Below are 8,717 nucleotides of genomic sequence, written 5' to 3' on the forward strand. Positions count from 1 at the left end.
TATAACTTGAAGTAATATTTTCCATCTTATTGTCTTGGTAACATGGGCATAAAATGCAAGAAAATAGTTTGATTATAACTTTCGCTATAAAATTGCACACCAAAACACCAACCAAATAAAAAAAAAAACTATCCACAAAATATAATAGCAAGAAAAAAAGAAAAAAAAGTTAATGTTGACGCAATTGTTAAACTTTTATTGAAATGCTGAATTAAGAGAAAGAAACATCAAAGAAGTTCATATTTAACGCCAATTGGCTCTCTTGACGTACTCATCATGTGCAGCTCTATTAATTTTTAATGAGCTAGCACGTGTGACAGTGATTTATCTTTCGTTTTTAAGATGTGTTACACTTAATTTGCTTACCCCAAGAAAGTGACCCTTCACCCACTACATTATCTTTTCTTTTTCATAGCATCGTTTAATTATTTGTCATTCGAACTAATTATTTTCAATTTTCCTTTTACACTAAAACATGTTCTTTGGTAAAAGTTTCAGTTTATTTATTCAATTGTGTGTGAACACACACAAGATGCTTGTCGTTGAGATTATATGTGCTTGAATCTTGTTATTTTTGAAGCTTAAACATGGTTTACTCTAACCAAGATAAATATTACCAAGATGGATTGTGATTTTTCTTCTAAATAAGAAAAAAAAATAACTCCTCAAAGTATTTAGGAATGTGGATAAAGTGCAAGAGACACTTGTAAGACAAAGACAAATTGATTTCTGTGGAAAGGAAAAAACACAGACAAGCGATAGACATGCGTGTCTATAATTGATAAATTTTGAAAAAGAGAAAGTTCTTTGCCTCGCCCTGTGATATTAACTATTGCAGTGTTTACAATTTTTCAAACAAATTTCATTCTAAACATTTCTAAAATAAAGATATCAAAGAAGAAATGAGTTTTTTTTTTCTAAATTAAAAATAATATCCCAGAAATATTATAGAAAAAGATTGCTATAAATTAATTTTACATAAGTTAAATTTAACTTATAACTCTTTATCATTTTTCTATGTTAGAAATATTTAAGATCAAACGGGTCAAAAACATACTTTTTAAACAATTTTCGCTTTTAAGGACAAAGACAGATATGACATACTCGATTAAAGGTTAGTCATAACATATAGTTCATTATAATTTATATGTTTATTTGGGATATGATATAATTGATAATGATTCTTATGTATAATTAAACATTTAATCCTTAACATGTTCATAAAAGAAATATGTCAGAAAGAACGACGATTCCTTTAAACATACCTAGTGTATCAGAAAACCATAAAGACTATCACAGATCTGACACCTATTCAAGAAATACCATAAAAAAGACACAAAACCTGCGACCCACAAGCTTAAGATAAAGTTGTTGATAGGGTGTAATAAACATCACTGTTTTGACAGTAGTGGAAAATCACAACACACGTTGTCTCTTACAAAAGACGAGCAGGTACAAAACCTTGGAGAAGAAACAGACGAGGTTCTTCCAATTATTTCTGCAATGATATATAGATTTGAAATGGCGGCACATTCCAAGCAGAGTTCATACCAATTAATAAACATCCAAATACTTCAAATCTGCCATCAAGCTGTTTTTATCTATCTCTATCATTATAATAAGCTTAAATCAATTTGTAAGATAAGAATGATCTTTTTTGCCTCCTTCTTAATAAATTATTGTAGAAAATTGTTGTTCAAATACTTGTGAAAATAAATCATAACAATTGGAAATCATTTTTATTCATACGTTCGTTCCTTTAACTGTAGACACTGTGTTCTGGCCACAGCATGCAGTGTAAACTGGTTTCGCGATGAAAAAGAAACAGATTACTGAACTTCTTTGCAGAAAAACAAAGAACAACAACACCGATTCCATCAAGGATCATCAACAACATATTATGGTACCAACACAACTACACAACTAGGAAAAGAAAAAATAAAAAAATATTATTTTATTATACATGGAGAGATTATATCGAGAGATAACAGATTAAGGTTCAGGATGAAGAAGAAGAAGCGGACTTAAAGATACCCATTATGATCGATTTTCTGGTTTCCGCTCGGTTGGGCGGAACGTTCCCGAATGTACCGGCGGGATGCGGCCTCCTCACCGGAGGACCCTGACCCGACCCGTTTCCAGCGCCGTTGTTTCCACTCATACCTCCACTGCTCCTACCACCCACTTTCTTCTTCAGAACAATGAATCTGCTCCCTCTATTCACTTCCCTTCTTATATAGACCAAGGTTTTACCTACTTCGATCTGAATTTACCCCAATGTGAAAAAAAAAAAGTTAAAAGATAAATCTTTTGCTGGAAACGTACCAAATTTAAATAGAATATTTCCCAACATGATGTAATATATTATTGGGAGAAAGATAAACAAAACAGTGTACGGTTAATTTGCAAAAGGCAAAATAAAAATCAAATTTGTAGTTTTTATTTTAAAAGTTCAATTTTTAAACATAGATATTTTGAAGAATAATTAAATATGTAATGAATCTTGACATCCATGTTGTAAAATGTACTTCCATTATAGTTGTGTAATTTAATATTCAAATTAGTAAATTATATCTTCAAGAGGGGTTTATCTAAGACTTTTCTTTATCTTTTGGATACACCCTGATTATATCGAATTAAATTTTATATAATTTTTCATTGAAGGAAAATTTGGTGGATGGGATTTGAGAAAGAGAGAGATAAAGAGAAAAATAAAATAAAATATAATAAGTACTAATAATAGAGAAAATAGAAATATTTCCGATAATAGTATCGAATCCTATGTTCTCGTAGTAGTTGTTTCAAGATGACGATGTGAAAAGTGCATTTGTTCATAATATGTCGTCTTCGTGGAGTTGGAATGCTTTCTTTTATTTTATTATTATTTCTACGCACGCCATGAATATATTAAACAATCATGTTTTTTTCACTGATTTTACTTTTGCTGAAAATGAATCACATAGAAAGAAAAAAGAGTTAACACTAGAGTCAAAATAACAATATTTTAATGTGATTACTATACACTTGAAAGTTAATATTGTCTGTTTACAAATAAATAAAATAAAATAATAGCCCTGATTACGAGATTCTTATATGAATATTTTTAATAAAAAAAAAAAGTATAAAACAACTTTCACTTTCTACAGAATTTTTTCAATGTGTAGTTTTTTTTCAACGTTGAAATAGAAATACTTAATTTTCTATATTTTCTAAAATAATCCATCGCTTTGATCCGATGTTTTATTTTAGACATGTTTCCTTTTTTTAGTTCAATTCAATTCTAATATAAATTATCAAATCAGAATGGAAAAAATTGTAAAGAAAAAATAAATAAAATAGTTAACAAAATTGATCATTCAACCAAAACAAATGAATCAGAAGTATATTTAGCCAAAAAGTTAAATTTTTTAAATGGTAGAAAAGTTGTATTGAATTTAAAAAGTTGGAAGCTAATATAATTCAGACAAAAAAAAAATTATAGAGGATTTGTATGTTATATATTATATAAAAAAGTGCTACGTCAGGTCACGGTCTCGTTGTTTTACAACAATGTATAGTGACGAACATGGCTGACGAATTCATGTGATCATAATGTCTGCAACTTTTTATATATATAATTATTATGATACTTCTAAGTAGAGATGAGCAAGGTCAGTTAGGATAGGATTAGGGTTCAGTTCAATGATCTAATTCAATCCCAATTCATCATTTTTAAGATAAGTCTCTTCTTTTCATATGTCTGATTTTTGTTTTTAATTTTTTTTTTCTAATTCGATTATTTATGTTAATACTATATTAACACGGTCAATGCATCACGTGTCAATTGACTTTTTTTATTTTTTAATGTTCATTTAATTATTTTTACTTTTAAAATTTAAAAATTTGTATATGTTAAACTACGTATTTTAATTTGATCTTTTTATTTTAAATTTTCTTATATTTTAAAATTAAACAATTTTATTTTTTTAGTATTAAAACAAAATTTAATTTTTATATAAATATTATATAAATACTTTTATTAAAATTAATATTTTTATTAAATATTTTTAACAAGTTTATTTAGATTTATATTTTATTTTAAATTTCATTTTAAATTATTTTAAAATATTTTAAAATTGTTAATAGAAAAAAATTTAAAATTAATTTCAACTAAGAAATATGTTAAATTTGTTTATTAGTTGTATTTTATAAAATAAAATAAATTTATTAACTTTTTTAATTTTTAAAAAAGTTTAATATTTTTTAAAATGTCTAAAATTCAACAATTTCAATAAAAATTTTGAGTTAATTTAAAAATAAAATTTTACAAATTTAAATGTAAATAATTTTAAATAATTTTATAACAATTTAAAACAAATAAATTTAAAATTAGAAAATAATTAAAATTCAATGTAAAATAAAAATATAAATATAAATAAATTTAATTTTGTTAAAAAAAATTATAAAAATATATTTTGTAGTATTTATATAAAAATTATTTTTTGTTTCAATTTAATAAACAATAAAATTATTTTATTAAAGAAAATAGACGAAACAAAATAATAATTTAATAATTAAATTGATATTAAGATAACACATGATCCCGTTTTTGTCATATATCATCGTCTTGATATAGGACAAATTTTTTTATCGTTTTAAAAATAAAAATAAAAATAATTAATAATAATATTTAAAAAATTGAAAAAATCATAACACATCTTTAACGATTGAAAGAAGTTAATTACATAATTTTTAAAATAAAAGTTAAATTAAAATACATAAAAATAGATCGATATTTCCCTAATAAAACAAATTAAGACTATATTATTTAATTTTTAAAACCACATCCATTCATTTTAATTCTAATCCAATAGTTTCCGGTTTCGGTTTATTCACGGTTAATTATAATCGGGTTATCGGGTTATTCTATTGGAGACAGGATCACGTGTAACAGCCCCGTCTCTGTCATGCGTCCAGAAGCTCACAAAGCGACCTGGAAAACGACCTTACAGTAATTCACTGTTAACATGAGAAGCCAAAATAATTTAAACTCCGTCGCGTTTGTTTCGCTGTTAAGAAACGGTGTGGCGCCGTCGAAGCAAAAGACGGTACGATGACACTAGGTAGATGTTGAAAAACGGAAATGGGACGGCGTATTCTTTGACTGTGACTCACTTCATCTTCTCTTTTTATTTTCCTTCTTCTTAGATTTCTCTTTTATGCTTTTATTTTAGAAATTATAATATTGTAATATTAATATCGGATCGGGTTTTCATAAGTTTTTTATTTTATGTGTTTGACTATTGCAAACTTTTTGGTCAGCCTCGTGTAAGTTATACTACAAACAAATAAAAATCATTTTAAAAAATAAATGTGATAATTAACTATTACAAAATTCAACAACTTATAATATGTTATTTAAAACAACTTATACATGTTAATTAATAAATTGTTAATGGTTCATTTAAACAATGTTTTACGATTAAGTTTTTGTGGTGAATTAGTGCATAATATTTAAGGAAGTTATAGACTAAAAGAAAAAATAATACACATAATTACTTTTTATATTGGATTTTAGTGTATTACTTAAAATAGGTTTCTTTTTAACCTTAACTATATTAATTTGAAGCAGTTTTTTAACATAATTATATTAACTACTTTTTTTTCATCTTTAGCATTGGACTAAATCTAAGTACTAAAAAATTATGGTTAGAAAATATCAAGAATTTAAAACTAACAAAATACATAACAAGGATTAAAAAATATACAAAATCACATTAGTAGAAACTTAAAACATGTTAAATAGATATGACAATGTGGATTCATATGCTTCATTCTGGTTCGGTTTATCTCGCAACAAAAATATGTACCAATTTATCTAACATATCTCACTTAATATATGGTATACAAGCCTACAAGTTGATCCACATAAAGATTGTTTATTTTTTTAATGTTGTTATTGTGTTAAGAGAAAAAATATATAGTTTAAACATAATCAATAAAGTTTTCGTTCAAAATAAAATAACTATTATATATTTTTAATCTTGATTTTTAATGTCGTGACTGTTAAGATTTTATGATTGAAATTATAATTATTATTAATCATAATAGTTAGGTTTACACATTTATTTCAATATTTAATTAATAACCTTATATTTATATATACTTAATGGTCATAATCATTCTTGTTATATGAAGTATTTATCTTTCCATTTAATATAAAAAATACATTTTTTTTAAATTTAAATTTATGTGGACTATGCAAGTCAGTCCATCCTGTTAACTTGTATAACTCGCACGAATTACGAATTATGCATACTAAATCAAAATGAGTCAATGGGTTCAAAACTTCAATTGCACCTCATTTTTATTATGAGTTTATAAATCAACATGTACAACCCGTCTTAAGTTGTCATCCTAGTGTTAAACCTAAATACTAAGATTAATTTTTTATATATTATTAATATGAAGAAACATTTACACTATTGAAAATTGACTAATATTATTTTTTAAGAAAATAGATTAAGTCAATGTAATTAATCTAATAATAAAAACATTTTTAACCCCTACATGGGATAACCAAATAACAACTTTATTATTACTAAAGTTCTAACTCCTAGACTAACAAGACATTAAATAATGATTATGTATATTGTTATAATTGCTTTCAATTTCACAAGTAAGATGTTCTCGTGTGCAAAAATGAATTAATATCAAAGATTTAATTACTTTAATTTTGACAAAGCCTATTGTCATTGTATTAATCATGGTTTAGTTAAACTAATCCATATCCACGTATTATTACTTTGATTTGATTTACTTATCACTGTGCTTGTTGTTAATATAAAAATTTGTTAATACACTTTTTTAATTTTTATATATTGGTATTAGTTTGGTTTTTATTTGGCCTTTCATAACTCTCTATTGAATCATTCCCAAAATAAACATCTATTCATAGTTTGAATAAAGACAAAGAAAGATGCCAAACATTGAAATTTATAAGTTGGAAATTATAATTCGTGTAACTATCCTAGAAACTGTCATATAATTTGAAATCTAGAATACTTTGACTGTGCTAGCATGAATGTAGAAGACTTTAATGATGAGAATGACCCAATTTGACTTGCTATAAAGAGAAAAAAATTATCTTGAAAAACTTATAATACACTTCACATGTTGTTCCTACTTCGTTATTATCCATTACTTAAAATATATTAATTTATAAATATATTGAAAGTGAATATTCATCCAAAAGTATGTGTAGTTTTCTCACTGGTTTTGAGGATTGTTGAAATTAAAAGTCTGGTGCAAAACAAAACATGGACAAGTGGTTACAGATTTTAAGAAAAGAAATCGTATGCTTTTGAAATTGTTTCAATCAAAACACAAAAACGTATTAATATTGGTAGTACCCATCATTTCCACAAAACTAACAATTCCACGCAATTCGAAACACATATATTGATTTAATGACATTTGTGAAAGTATATTAAAACTTTTGAACAACTTCAATTAATCTACTGCAAAGTTAAAAATAATTTATCACATTAAGTTCCACCTCAATTAGTAAATTTAGAATATATAAAGAAATAAAAACTTTACTTTATAAACTAATTTTATAGATTTAAGTTAGATTTAAAGCATATTTTTAACGTAATATTAGAGTTGAGTTAAAATTTATTTTAACAATATTTTATGTTTGTTTTTTTCGTATGGTCAACATAGTTGTTCTGCTAAAATGTATATTTCTTTTCAATTCTACCAATCTTTATAAACTTTTAAGACTTTTTTTGAAAGGATTTTTTTATAAATTTTCATAAGTTTTTTTTAATACTTTATATCTTTTTACGAAAATTATCTTCTATTTTGTAAGATTTCAAAAATATCTTTATTATGTTAGATTTATAGGCAAATTCAAACATTTGTAAAAATTAACTTAAAATTTAACCTAAAGGAGTTAAACATTTTTTACATTGTTCAAGTATTAATATCAGTAATGAAATTCATCTAATGAATTTGATTACTTTTGTAAATCAAAATAATTAAACTCATTTTAATTAAACTATTTTAAAGTTTTTTTTAAGAGAAAATGAAACGTAGTTTAGATTAAGTGAATCAGTATAAAATCAAAATGTATTTTTTTGTCTTTGTGTTGAAATAACTTTTTCTAAACCAAAGTGTTTAATTACTATTAGATATAGTTTAATCCCTCCAAAAATAATATTAAACATTATTTAAGAAAAGTTTTTAAAAACATTATTTAACCTCCTTTCCCATGTTTTTTTTGTTTAAATAAGATTATCTAAGTAATTAACTAATATAATTAATTTTACACACTAAATGTAAACTATTTTTTTTACTCTAGTATTGATATGACTTTAAGTCATAGACTAGGCAATAGGATGATACGATTAATATTTCAATATTGACTATAAGCTAAGTAGTCATTTCCACCAAGTGTTAAGCGCATCTCTTAGACCAAACATTAAATATAAACAGGACAAAAGATTATAAATTTAGTGATGTGCTTGAAAACAATTCAACACGACAAACCTCATTGGTCATTGTTTAAGATGTGCTTGAAAACTTGCATGGTTAGTGATATTGAAAAAAATTTATTGCAAGAAAAGTACATTTAAACGCAAAATATTTTGTATCAGTGTCATTGGAACACGTGTTTGATAATATGAACATCATATGATGCACGCGTCTGAGAATGCCCTCGCCGTTCCTTCTAT

Source organism: Vigna angularis, chromosome 1 (assembly GCF_016808095.1).
Source record: "Vigna angularis cultivar LongXiaoDou No.4 chromosome 1, ASM1680809v1, whole genome shotgun sequence".
In the NCBI taxonomy this organism is placed as follows: Eukaryota; Viridiplantae; Streptophyta; class Magnoliopsida; order Fabales; family Fabaceae; genus Vigna; species Vigna angularis.